The sequence below is a fragment of the Lissotriton helveticus genome, chromosome 7, assembly GCF_964261635.1.
Source record: "Lissotriton helveticus chromosome 7, aLisHel1.1, whole genome shotgun sequence".
In the NCBI taxonomy this organism is placed as follows: domain Eukaryota; kingdom Metazoa; phylum Chordata; class Amphibia; order Caudata; family Salamandridae; genus Lissotriton; species Lissotriton helveticus.
The window spans coordinates 1,434,336,497-1,434,351,048 of record NC_136068.1 but is presented as its reverse complement, the minus strand read 5'-3'; positions in this window follow the sequence as shown (position 1 = coordinate 1,434,351,048).

Sequence of the window (14,552 nt, the reverse complement as noted above, 5' to 3'; positions counted from 1 at the left end):
CAAGATCTTACACGTATCGTTAGACAGAAAACAAGATCCAGACAGAAACACTATGACCACCAGTAAGACCAGACACACTACATACCATCCTTGCATTCAGAAACTGAATATAGAACGATCAGCACTCCGCCACAATGAGTAGTAAGGACACACTTCAAACTGACCTCAAGGTTATATCTCTGAATGTAAGGGGCCTGAACCATCCTGTAAAAAGGAAAAAGATTCTAGACTACCTGGCAAAAACGAAAAGAGATATCATCCTCCTGCAAGAAACTAAACTATCGGCAGAAGACGCGAATAAGATCAAAGCGAGATGGATAAGTCAGCTAGCCTGTTCACCAGCAGTAGGGAAAAAGAGAGGAGTAATCACTATAGTGAATTCGAAGTCCAAAATAACAATCGAAAGGGTAGAACAAGATGAGGAAGGCAGATTTCTGTAAACTCTACTCAAAAGGGGAGAAGAAACAATATCGGTAACCAATATTTATGCACCGAACAGAGATGACACAGCATTCTGGGAGGGGTAACCAGGAAGCTAGAAAAGAACCAAATGAACAGCTTGAATATCTTAGCAGGTTATTTCAACCTACTCCTAGATCACACACTAGACAGACAGTCAAACTCCCAGACAAGACCACCGGCATCCCACAATATCCTGAAAAATATCTGCAACAGATTTCAGTTACTGAACCAATGGAGACTACAGCACCCAGACACCAGAGACTATTCCTTCTACTCCAACCCGCACAACACATACAGCAGAATAGACTACACTCTCATCTCAAAATCACACACACACCTGACAGAACACACAGATATATCAGCAAGAACGATCTCAGACCCCTCTTGCATCAGCCTACACCTAACAGGCAGGCATAACAACCACACTACCCGCAAATGGCGTTTCAACAATATAACGATAACGAAGCAGGAGGACAAAGACACGATTGAGAGAGCGATCAAAAACTACATTACGGAAAACAACACAGCGGACACTGACCCGAAATGCCTGTGGGAGGCCTTGAAAGCAATCATCAGAGGAAGCCTGATAGAAATCATGTCCAGGAGGGACAGAGAAGCAAAATCACAGCTAGACAAACTAGAAAAGGACTTTAAACAACTAGAAACGCAACACATAGACGACACCTCAAATTCAAAACTCCTTCTAACCCTTACAGGAGAGAAATATGAATACAACAGAATACTCTGCGAGAGGGAGGGATTGTGGATTAGAAAGTACAAACAGATCAATCTGTGCGAAGCAAATAAGGCAGGGAAAACACTAGCGTCATATCTCAAACGCAAGCAGAGACAGCACAGCATATCCAACATCACAGACCAACAAAACAAAACACACAAGAGCCATACAGAAATCCTACAAACTTTCAGGGAGTTCTACAGGGAGCTATACACAAGAGACGACAAAATTGACAAGGCAGGCACGACAGACTACCTAAAAAGACTCGACCTACCCAAGTTACTAGAAGAGGAAGCGAAAACACTAGGCCAAGACTTCAAAGAGACCGAGATAGCAATAGCCATAAACTCACTAAAAGACAACAAAGCACCAGGACCAGACGGCTACACAGCACCCTTTTACAAAAAGTTCAAAGCACTTCTCATCCCAGTCCTGACCAATACTTTCAACTACTGCGCAAAGGAGGGGACAATAACAGAAACAAGGTCACAAGCCGACATAATTGTCATCCCAAAAGAGGGCAAAGATCCGCAATGGCCCAAAAACTACCGCCCCATATCGCTAATCAACCTTGACTGCAAAATATACGCAAAAGTACTAGCCACTAGACTAAACAAAATACTACACCAGCTAATCGGAAACACGCAAGTAGGGTACATGAAATTTCGCATGTCGCATGACAATACCAGACTTCTTTGCCAAGTGACTGTACACTCCTCTAACTCGCTCCACCCGGCCGTCCCAATTACGCTAGACGCCGAAAAGGCATTTGACAGGGTTTCCTGGCACTTCCTCGAGAAGTGCTTGCAAGCGTACAACATAGGAGATGAGTACACGAAGAAAGTCATGGCGCTATACAAAAAGCCAACAGCGAAAATAGCCATTAATGGCGGGTCATCGGCCCCTTTCAAACTAGAAAGAGGAACGAGACAGGGGTGCCCCCTATCCCCACGACTCTTTCTAATAGCACTAGAACCTCCGATCACGGACACCCTAGCAAACAGAGACATCACAGGAATAACAATAAACAACACAGTAGCCAAGATCGCTGCCTACGCAGACGATCTACTAATACTAACAAACGACCCATCCCACTCCATACCAGCACTCATGAGTACAATAGAAACATATGCCAAACACTCAGGCTACAAACTCAATAAGGACAAATCGGATTGTATGCCACTCAACATACACACAACCAAGGAAGTAATGGGCAACGTAGGAGTAGCTTGGCAACCAAAGGCTGTCAAATACCTGGGCATCCAATTTAAAAGAAGCCTAAGAGGCACACTAGAACTGAATGAGACACTCACGCTAAGAAAGGTAAATGAACTACTAGACACATGGTCACCCAAGTTCATCACATGGTGGGGTCGTATAGAAACCATCAAAATGATGGTAACACCCATTATCAACTACTTAGCAGACATGCTTGCCCTGCCCCTGACAGAGGACTTCCACAAAAAACTAGACCTAATGATCAACAAATTTATATGGAAAGGGAAAAAAGCTAGAATAGGCCTCTGCAAGCTGAGGCTAGGGAAAAAACTGGGCGGGCTCAACCTAGCTGATCTGAAGACGTTCCAACTAGCGTTCATAGCCAGACAAGGAATGCACTGGGTGCTGCCCAGACAAAAATACACGCCAACATGGCTAGCCATAGAGGAAGCCATGCTGAATAACATTGACCCACTCACACTACTTACGGCGAACAAACAAGCACTTAACAACAACCCAATCCCAAAGTTCACGAAACAGGCGATACTGAAAATTGACGGCAACCTAGAAATCAGCATCAAAGACTCGCAGTGGGAGACACTCTCCATGTAACCACAAGATTAAATACAGAAGAAAAACTTTAGACATGAGTACATGGAAAATGAGTGGGATTCAGTTCCCACCACAACTAGAACAGGAAAGAACGCCACTCACCTTCAACAGCCTGAAAAAACCCCACAACCTATCAGATATAGAACTCTATAACTTCCTAGATATAAAAACAGCCCTAACGAAATCAAAACTACATAGACAAAAGAAATCTATCTTCAAGCTCATAGAAAACATAAACAAGACAGGGCACCAAGTCTCACTTCTATACAAACTACTCCAACCAGTCAAATCCAAGCTTAACGACAAAAAGATGGCCTATTGGGAAACCCAGGCAAAATCCAAACTGGGAGAGCAGGAACTACAAACACTGTGGGCTTCCCCATCTAAAAACATGATATCCCCAGTACTTGCACAGACCAAATTCTGGCTACTGCATCGAGCCTATTGGACACCAGCTCGCCTGGCCTCTATAGGTCTAAAAGACAATGACACCTGCTGGAACTGCGGCATAGAGAAAGGGGACCCAGAACACCTCCTCTTCAGCTGTACAAAAGTCAAAAACTTCTGGAAGCAGGTGCTAGACTTCAGAAATAAGACACTGGGCTCCAGCCTCAGAGAGACATTCGCCACAATAGTCACATCATATATCTCACCAGACGTCCCCACCCAGGAAGATAGAAATCTTCTTGGCTTCCTCCTCACCCCAGCAGCAAAGATAGTACTCACGAACTGGAAGGACACCTCCAAGGTCACTTTCAGAGGGTGGCTAAACTGGGTGATCTTCCTCAGAGGTGCAGACAACACCACTCTCAGAAACACGCCAGGAAGACACCCCTACAGGGAGATGTGGTCCAAACTAGACATATTCATAGACTCCTTCAAACCACCATAGTCAAAGTACAACCCAAACCCATAGCGGAAGTACTTTTCTGTCACAAAACAACCACCATTACCTGAAGTTTCATGGTTTATGTTTTTACGTTTCAGACAGCCATTGGCGAGTATTAAAGGTTAAATGTTACGTGTAAGCCTAACGGTCTACCTAACCAAAGCAATATGAAGATGTATGTTTGTCATTATATGTAATGTAATCTGTAAATACCAATAAAAAATAAAAAAAATAAAAAATGTTGGAGCACATATTTAGCACTGTTAGTGTTTCTTGGGAATGTCTCAGGTGTTTTAGTACACATAGCAGTTGTTGTATTGCATGTGTTCAATCTGTAGTCCGAATTTTTATGTTGCAAAGTATGGGCCAGAAATGTGTTGCAGTGGTTATGCTTTGTTACGAAATATATCCATGTTGCTTTGCTCTCTACATAAAATATTGTCTTTCCTACTCAGATTACGCTGTGTAACTGAAACCAAATTCACACTCTTGTCTTCCTTCTTTGGCAATAATAATCTGGGGATTTTTGTTCATCAGAAGCAATTGTCACAGCAGTCACTGACAAGTTCCAAAGTATTGGATCTGTTGTGGTGATTACCGTCATCTGAGAATGTCACTGTTCTACAAATACATGTGTGCGAAGCTACATTGCAATAATGTGCGATAAATGTGTTGCATAGCCAAATACTTATAAGGCCCCAAATGCGAGACCGATTGCATTGCAAATGCTTACTACTGTTTCATCTTGCTTTTTCGCCAGTTTCTGAGTGCATTCTCCTTCCTTTCCCCATGTTTTCATTGCATTCTCCTTGTTTTTTCTCATTGCCGCTCCTGCCTGCTGCCCATTTTCCCACCTCCTGCCTACCCCCCATACATCCCCCCAACAGCTTCCCAGGGCCCCTTCCTCCTCCCAGGATCTACATAGTGGAGGCTGCAGTGCGATCCCATTGAGCAGGCCCAGACCCAGTTCTCCCTGTGTTATTGCTCCTTTCTTCCTCTTTCTTTTTCCGTGTTGTGTGTGCATTCTCCTTGCCTCTCCCTTATTTTTTACTGCTTTCTCCCTAATTTTCCCCTATTTTAAGTGTTTTCTCCTTACTTTTACCTCGTTCTCCCAGCTTTCTAATTACTTGTTCCTCTGTTTTTGAGGGCCTTCCCCTTGCTTTTCCTATGTTTTCATTTGTTGAACAGATCACGACAAAACATTTAGCAACTCCAGCTCCTTGAGCCTCTCATAGGTGATTTGCAGCACTTCACAAATCCTTGATTGATTGATGCATGTTAGTTGCAACGTCCTAACCTATCCTTTGCAAATTCTGTCTACATCATACATGTCAGCAAAGAGACCGCAATATTCCTCATCTTTTTACAAAGCAGCCAGGTATTAACTTTATTATAAATTACTCACAAATCAAGTCTGCAGCCATTGCAGTACAGAGAGGTGAGGGGCTAAGGTATAGTGGATTGGGGAAATGTAGGCATAGATACATGGAGGGCAAAAAAAGACACAGGTAAGGGGACACATGTACATAGGGGAAATAGATGGAAAGGTATACTTGGGGTGGGGCAGAAGCAGAGGCACCATAGGAGACAACAGAAAGAAACATGGGGTAACCTCACCACCCAAGTACACTCCACCCAGGTCTGAGCTTCCTTCAACCTCTTCTGCCACTGCTCTGAACAGCAGGATGATAACTCACAATCTGATCTGTCAGTCCTCCCTTTCTGACTCTAGCTCTGTTCCCCCAAACGACGAGCTGTTTTAGACCCCCCCATGACCCCTCTCAGGCAGTCTTTCTAGACTTTGACTATGACAAGATCATGCACCCTAGGTCCAATGACTGGACTCCGTGTCCAGAATAGCTGAATACATGCAAGCCTGCCTGCACAAAGATTTCCACCAGGACATACAGACGAAGACCCAGCAGAGAATTCCCCTGTCCCACCTTGGATGATACGGTGGCCAATACCACTTAGGTGGATCCAAATAAAATTCTTAAAGGGCATTGACGGCCTGACAGTCAAGACAAGATAGTTTACTAGATATTACTGGGCCCTTGGCTAAAATACTTGAACTGGCGGTGGATGCTAACGATTCCGGCATTCTGTCTGACCATGAGGTCCTTGTGGGTTGGGCTCAATGTGCCATTTGCCTGTCAGCTAATTGCACCATTTTCACTAAAGGCAAGAAATCCCTCCTGATGGGTATTGAACAAAAGTTCTCAGAGTTGGCCTCAGCAGAGACTGGTCCCTTAACAGAGTGCTGTTTGATGACCCATTTTTAAAAGACTATGAATACGTTTGTTAATACCTTTGCCGCTATTGGCAAGGCCCAGTCATTGATGAAACAGGTGTATCTGGTGGACCTTTTTTTTCTAGTGCCTGGTGTTACCAAGGTTATTCCCCTGGCTGGGCATCCCTCCAAGGTCTCCATAGAGGCTTCGATGACTGATGCTAATCCTCCTGTCAGACTCAATAAAAGGCTCCACTTTCTTCCTCATGCGCCCTCACTTTTGCAGAGTCAGACATAGCAAGGGCAGCAACTGCACAATTGCCTACAGTGGATCCCAGCATTTCATCACCAGTGAGACTGATTTCTCCTTCAGAGGTATCCTTGGTTGCCGAATGCACCTATTTCTTCACAATTGGGGTTAGCTTACACAAGACTCCTGGATCCTCCAGACAATGCAGGGATACTAGATAGAGTTCAATGGGACCCCTCTCAAAATGAGTTCCTCTCCACCCTCTATTTCCATACAAGATCAAGCAGTGTTAGCTGGAAAAATTCAGGACCTCCTAAGAAAAGGTTTCATAAAGTCTTTGGTGGCATCCAAAGAGGTTTTGAAGTATCATCTTTTTGGTCCTCAATCAGGTTAGAGGTCACACATTAGTTCTGAACTTAAAGAAATTCAACAGCTGAGTTTGTTACAGTCACTTGAAGATGGAGGGTATCCAGCTCCAAAGGGACTTGATAAGAGATGGTCCGTTTGGTCTTGAAGGACACTTACCTAAAGATACCAATTTATCCCCCACACTGATGCTTCCTTCAATTTCAATGGCAGAACGAATGGTTTGAATATTTTGTTTTTTCCTTTGGGCTGTCATCCGCCCCTTGGTGCTTCACTAAGTTTATGAAATCCATTGTGGGATTTCTGAGAGACGTCTTTGTTTATCTAGACAATCTTCTTCTCCTGGCACAATGGAGGGAACTTCTCTTCCCTCATCCAGCCTGGATCATATCTCTGCTGCAGTTGAGCTTCCTCCTGAATGTGAAGAAGTCTATGCTGACTCTGTCACATTCTGTGGAGTTTCGGGTTTTAAAACTGAGTTGACAATGGAGCCATAATTATTGGTGGCCCAGAAGATATGAGATGTGAAACGAGAGTTGAAGAACCTCCTCTCCAAGAATCATATCGCTCTGAGACAGATCACACAAATTATGGGTCTCCTGGAATCCTCAATTCAAGCCATCTTTCAGGGTCCTCTTCACTACCGCACCTTCTAAAACCCTGAAAATTCATCACCTCCAGATGTTTTTTCCTACTTTAATCTGATTCCTCTTAGACCAGGCACATGATGGAATGGTGGTTACATCATATGGAGGCATAGAACAGCAGAATGATCTTTGATTCGCAATGGCGCATCATCATCTAATTGGATGCAAGCAGATGGGCCTAGGGCGCGCTTTTTAGCTCTGTCTCCATGAAGGGCCTTTTGTTGGAGGAGTAAATTAAACTCCATAGCGGGAGCTGTTGACAGGGTCTTTTGCCATCAGAGATCTGTTCCCCCAGAAATCTTCCGGCTACATCCCCCTAAAGATGGACGGTGCATTATTCGTCCAGAGTGGCACTAGGTCCCACATGTTGGTGGAGATCACCAAGGACTTCTGGCATTTTTTACCTGCAGCAGAAGATCTCAGTAATCGCGGAACATCTTAATGGTCGCTCCAACATGGAAGGTACGGCGTATCACTGACTATATTCATTCATAGTTGCATACATAAAAGATGGTGGACATGACACATTTTTGCGATTATGAATGTTTGTTGTACATTCAGTAGAGTGTTGTAGCTGTAGTAATACAGGGCTGTGAAAGGTTTTAGTTCCAGTTTTTGGCACATGAAGGGCAGCTGATCTATATACCCATGTGGTCATTCAGGTAGAGTGAAGAACTTGATGCTGGAAATCAGTGTTCAAATCTCGGAGTTGCATCCACATCCTGTTATTATAGAGTAATGACGTAATGTACGCATGCCTGAAAATGTATTGTAGATACAGTGCTCATGTAAATTGCTGATATAGTTTTGGGTTGATTATGCACTATATAAATATGCTTCTTTTTTTTAAAAAAAAAGGAGGAATAGCTCACTCTGACTATCTCAGGTAAGATGGTTTCATATGCTATTTATAGTACAATATTATGTGTTAGGACCCTGGGGCAGCATTTTACAAACATAATAAATACACAGACACAGATAGATAGTTGAAGTGGGTACAGGCAGGTGTGATCGACTCCATTTTATTACGTTGTTGTTGGTAACAAATAGAATAGTAATCATGATATCATATACAGATATTTAATCATAACGGTTTATGACTTCTGTTGAACAAAGGTAGGAGCATTGTATGTGAAATAATACACGGAAGATCGTAAAGAGTTCATGAGTTGTGGCGCACTGAAGTAGGTGGGGTGTGTGTGGAGCCTGCGATGATGCATGGATCAGGCTGACCGCACTAGTAAAAATGTGTTTTGACTATAGAATTTTGCCTTAACAAGGGCACGTGGCGATTATTTACGTTGTACTGAGTTAGTGGTATGTGTGGTATTTATTGTGTGCTCACCTTGCGATGATGCATGGTCTGAGCGGGCTGCACTTAAACCATTCACTGTTGCATACTGGACTATATGAACTTTGAGGGAGCGGGGAAAAACTAGCATCAATGGTTATCAATTGCTCTGTAAACTAGGTCTACTGATTGCCCCCATAACAAATTAAATGATTGCATTTCGCGTAGTGCATTCTAACTTTCTCAAAATGAGGACGTATGTCTGGTGGCGATGTTGAAGGTGATGTCCCAAAGGTATTTGGTATTGCCAGTGGTGGAGGTACATTTTTCCGCAATTTTCTACATTGTTTGTTATCATAGTTCATAGAATGCAACAATTGAAGGAACTTGCGCATACTAGCAGTGCATCAGTGATGTCATTTGATATGGCATCAGTGATGTCATCAGTGATGTCACTGACCATGTCATGAATGATGTAATATGTGACATCATCACCAATGGATTGCGGGCGCGAGAGTAACAGTTAGTACAACTAACTATAACGGAGGGATTTCAATGGTTTTGTATGAGTGAAATGTCCAGCTAACTATAACACCCCTGAAACCTATGTTTTTTTCAGTGAGTATATATACATATATATATATGTATATATATATATATATATATATATATCAAGATTCCGCACCTTTCCGAAGATAAAGTGAAGAGGCAACAGCAGGGGAACCAATGGAAACAGATTTATTCCAACGCATAGGCAAGTATCAGTCCCACATCACCCGCAGTAGGCGAATGCATTTCGGCGTATTATCTGCCTTCCTCAGCGCCAGGGGTGTCAGTGGTTCAGGAAGGGTTGTGTTTCTCAGATAAAGGATCTAGCCCTTCCCGATAGGTTGAACAGTGTGCCGCTCCTTAAAGGTATATACCAAACGCATACAGCCCTGGTAGGTCGTGGTGGATCGACGCCTACCAGTCCCAGCATGCAATGTCCATGTTCGTATCTGGAAGGTGTTGCGTGGAGCGGATACACAATTTTGCTGTGGGAAGCCTTCCTTGTCCCATGTTTATGGAACACGCCATCTCCTTCTGTCCTCAACCGCTTCACCCTGCCATCACCGGGATCGCTATAGACGGGGGCAAGGCTGAGAATCAAACCTCGCCCAATGTGAGGCTGAATGGCCTCAACACCGCCGCACCTCGTCCCGAACACACAGGGGGGCTCTGGTAGTTCCGGTAACCCAGATAGAATCCTCGACATACATATATATATATACATACATACATACATATATATATTCACTGAAAAAACCATAGGTTATAGACCATATATAGTTAGGAATTAGCATTTACAAAACCTTGAAAATTCACTGAAAAAACCATAGGTTATAGACCATATATAGTTAGGAATTAGCATTTAAAAAACCTTATTTTACTCACACAAAACCATTGAAATTCCATATATAGTTAGTTGCACTAACTATATATTGCGCACCCGCAATCCACTGCTGATGATGTCACATATTACATCATTCATGACATGGTCAGTGACATCACTGATGACATCACTGATGACATCTCAAATGACATCACTGATGACATCACTGATGACAACATCCAGTGACTATGTTTCTGTAAAGTTAAAATATGTCTTACATATTGAAGAATGAGTGGATGTATAAGTGTCTGGACGAAGGATTTAGTAGGTGCATGACTGAATGTATGAGTGAGTGATTAAATGTGTCTCACTGAGTGCATGGGTTAGTGACTAAACTGTCCTAATTTGTGCATCATTATGTCTGTTGTTCTGTAAACTGCTGCATGTGTTGATCAGTAGCTATATGAGTAACTATATGGGTTATTGATTGATTGCCCAAGTATTTGCATGGGAGACTGAGTGTGTGTGTGGCTGGCTGGGAGGTGTGTGACTCTGTACAGATCAATGTGTACTTGTATCAATGATTGTATAAGAGAGTAAGTATGTGTTAGTATATGGTTGAAAACGTAAGGTGCTCTATGTTTAACTGTATAGAGTAGAAAATGGAAGTGTGATTGATTCTTTACAGGACTGACTAGGTGTGTGAGTAACTCCATGGATGAGTGGCAGAGTGTGAGTGTCTGTATAGGTGTATGAGTGCATATGATAGTGTTCTAAACATGAGTGATTCTATGTATGAATGATTGTATGGGTGAATGAGTGAATGTGTGTGTAGACGTAGGAATCAGTGAGTACGTATGTAGTAACTAGTATTGGTGTGTCAATGGTTTCAAAAATTATACTCTGTTTTTAACACTGGGTGAAACAGAGGTTATATTAAAATGTGAGGAGATGCATTGTATTGTCACATGAATGATATCATCAGTGATGTGGTCATTGATGTCAAATGAGATGTCATCAGTGATGTCATCAGTGATGTCATTTGAGATGTCATCAGTGATGTCATCAGTGATGTCACTGACCATGTCATGAATGATGTAATATGTGACATCATCAGCAGTGGATTGCGGGTGCGCAATATATAGTTAGTGCAACTAACTATATATGGAATTTCAATGGTTTTGTGTGAGTAAAATAAGGTTTTTTAAATGCTAATTCCTAACTATATATGGTCTATAACCTATGGTTTTTTCAGTGAATTTTCAAGGTTTTGTAAATGCTAATTCCTAACTATATATGGTCTATAACCTATGGTTTTTTCAGTGAATTTCAATGGTTTTTTAATAGCAAATATCATAAGCTGTCGAATGTCAAGTACGTGGTAAGTGAAAACATTTTCGTGTTTATGCACACTGATCTGCTTTGAATGGTGCCCCCCCCCTCATTTCTATTACGAGTACTCTCTCTTTGCAGATAGTGAAAGGTAGTTAACGCAGGCCTTTGCCCCCGTTGTAATCCGTCGTGCCTGCTTCTCTCTCCATTTGATTGATTGTTATCCAAGTATTTACTGTTTTAGAATTAGTTCTCTTTGGTTCATTCTCTATTTACAAACAAACACAGAGTCGCAATACTCTGTTTAGTCTTTGCAGATAACGAAAAATCGTGTAAAAAAAAAGAAAAGGAATCGAGTAAAATCAGTAGGCCACTAATGGGATCTCTTTTTGACCTCGCTAAAATAGAAACAAATACCAACCTTGGGACACGTTTCAACGGCATGGCAAGAATAAGAGCTCTTTTGTCTCAGAGAGAGGTGGCCTTGAGTTCGGCCCGTGAAACTTTCGTACTTCACATAGCGAACACCCGTACAGAGGTGCACACCCTTTTCAATTAAGATTTGCCTTTCAATTTCAGCAACATGTTTCCGACTATCTTTAACGCATCCTCCACAAAGTCCCTGGCGCACTTTTTTAAAGTTGTTACCAGTGGTCTCGTGACTTCATTTGAGAAAATCTTTGGAGTCATCCCTGCTTCCTTTCATTCCATTTTCTCCACTCTGGTTCGTGGATTGGCATTTTTACTTGCATTACCAGCGGACGCTCTTGTGCTTTTTTACATTTTTAAATATGGATGTCCCTCCTATGCAACCTCACACCCTGCAGCTGCTGACACTGTTCCGCAATCGCATGCTAGAATATTATGGCACAATGCCGTTGGCGATATTAAGCACGGCATATGGATTATCTTTTCGATTCTCCTACTTCACCTGTGTCCAGCCTGTATTTCACTGCCTGACCTGTGATTTCGATTGGGCCATTGATTTGTGTCTCTGCGGACCGGTTTCTCCTGACGTCGACTTTAATCAGCTGATGACTCCTATCATTACTCACGAGTTGGTTTGTCCTGGCGAAAGGATTATGGCTGTGGCATTGATGCATGGACTACTTGGTCCCTGGAATTTACTGGCGGCAGCACAGTCTTTCTTGGAACAGAGCTTTCTTGAAAACCCACCGAGCTGTCCTCTGATGGTGATAGAGGATCCGGTGCTGGGAGAGCACGTATGTTCTTTTCCGCTTTTAAATTGGATGGCTGAACTGTTTTCGGATGAAGACGGTGACTTCCTATTGGAGGCTGTTGCAGCTTATTTTGCATACACAGTTATGTCATAGACCTTTTTCATGTTTGATATGCTGAGTACTAGCATTTCATTGACAATTCATTGACTTATTTGTCAAGTTTTTATTATTTACCTTGCCTATTGGCTTAAGACTCGATAAAGTACTTGGCTGTTTTATTTTTCTTTAGCATTAAATTTTCCTAGTTTTTAATGCTTTACCTTGCGGACCGTCCACATATAAACTTGCAATCTGCTCTCATGAGATGGCACTTCTATTATCTTATTCAGTTCGTTTCCGGATCATGGGGAGGTGTCATCTAGGTCCTGGATATCTTTACACCGTGTTAAGTTAGCATGGGCTCATTACCGGTTTAAACGCCATTTTTCCTTTTTTGCAACTTCTGCACAAGACACTTAGTTGTTGCTTTAGCTTTCCACCTAGTAGTTCATCGTGGTTTACATGAGAATAATATGTTATTGGTCTACTATCTGCTTTACTTGTTAAACTATATCTGTACAGCGAGTGCTAAAGTTTCAAGAACAACACGATACAGAATTGTTATGAGGTCTGATCTCCACGACTTCATACTCATAACATAAGTGCAACTTCTGCCAATTCTGGGCATGAGGCGGGTTTTATATTGCTTTGCCGAACACACATACACAACAGTTGATGCGGTTCACATGAAGAGAGAGCTGGTGTATGCTGATGTGATTCCTTCAAATCTAAGACACTAAAGTATGGGCACGCCCTAAACCAACACAAAGAGACCTTCTTAGCAAATAATATAATATGTGTATTAGGGAGGGTGAGATATAAGCAGCCGCGGGCCGTGGAGGGAGTTACGATGGGGCAGGGAGGCGGGGAGGGGGAGAAGCAGGGTGGAGCCCTCTCTACCTTGCCCCTCCCCCTCCCCGCCTCCCTGCCCCACCGTAACTCCATCCACGGCCCGCGGCTGCTTATAAGTGTTGCTAACTCTTATTCATTTACAGCATGTTAACATACTGTCACCATTCGCTTTTTATGTACTAGTAACTATGCTGGTAATTTTGCTACTGATAATATGTGTACTTTTATTATCTAAGGTACTACGCCTGAGAAGACGGCATTAGTAAATAAACATTTCAAATACACATCTGTTCTTCTTAACTCCATGTTCTGGTTTCTAAGAAATCTATAACGACCGACTGTTCATGAGTTCCACGTATCCTGAGGTACTATAAGTTCATATTCTGGATTGTCTAAACATTGAGAGTTTGTTATATCCAATGTGACACTGTACCTAGCTTGCTAAGGAGTTTTTGATTACTAACGTGAGTTTTGGGACACCCTAATTCGCCGAGGTTCCAATCCTCTGTCCACAGTTCTGTGTGAGAACAGAAACCCTGCGACAGGGGCACCCCCGACCCTTGCTGGAGCTTCATCACACTTGCGATACAACTCCAGCAATGCATTCGCCGAGGTTCCAATCCTCTGCCCACAGTTCTGTGTGAGAACAGAAACCCTGCGACAGGGGCACCCCCGACCCTTGCTGGAGCTTCATCACACTTGCGATACAACTCCAGCAATGCGCCACCTTTACGGCACAGATACATCACGCATCTGTGCTGTTTTTGCCCCATGATGCGCCGCATTGTAAATGCAGCACACCATAGGTGACGGAACAGCGGCACAGAATGACTAACACATCCCTGGTGATGCGCCAGTCATCACAAATGTATCCCTATGCTTCTTATCTTGTTAGAGATGAACCGCCATATGTATCATCAAAGTTTTTTGCATTTCCTAAATAGCGAACTTTAAGGAATAAATAGCGATTCTTTACCATTCCTAGTTTGCGATGAGCTATTTGCTAATTAGCCGA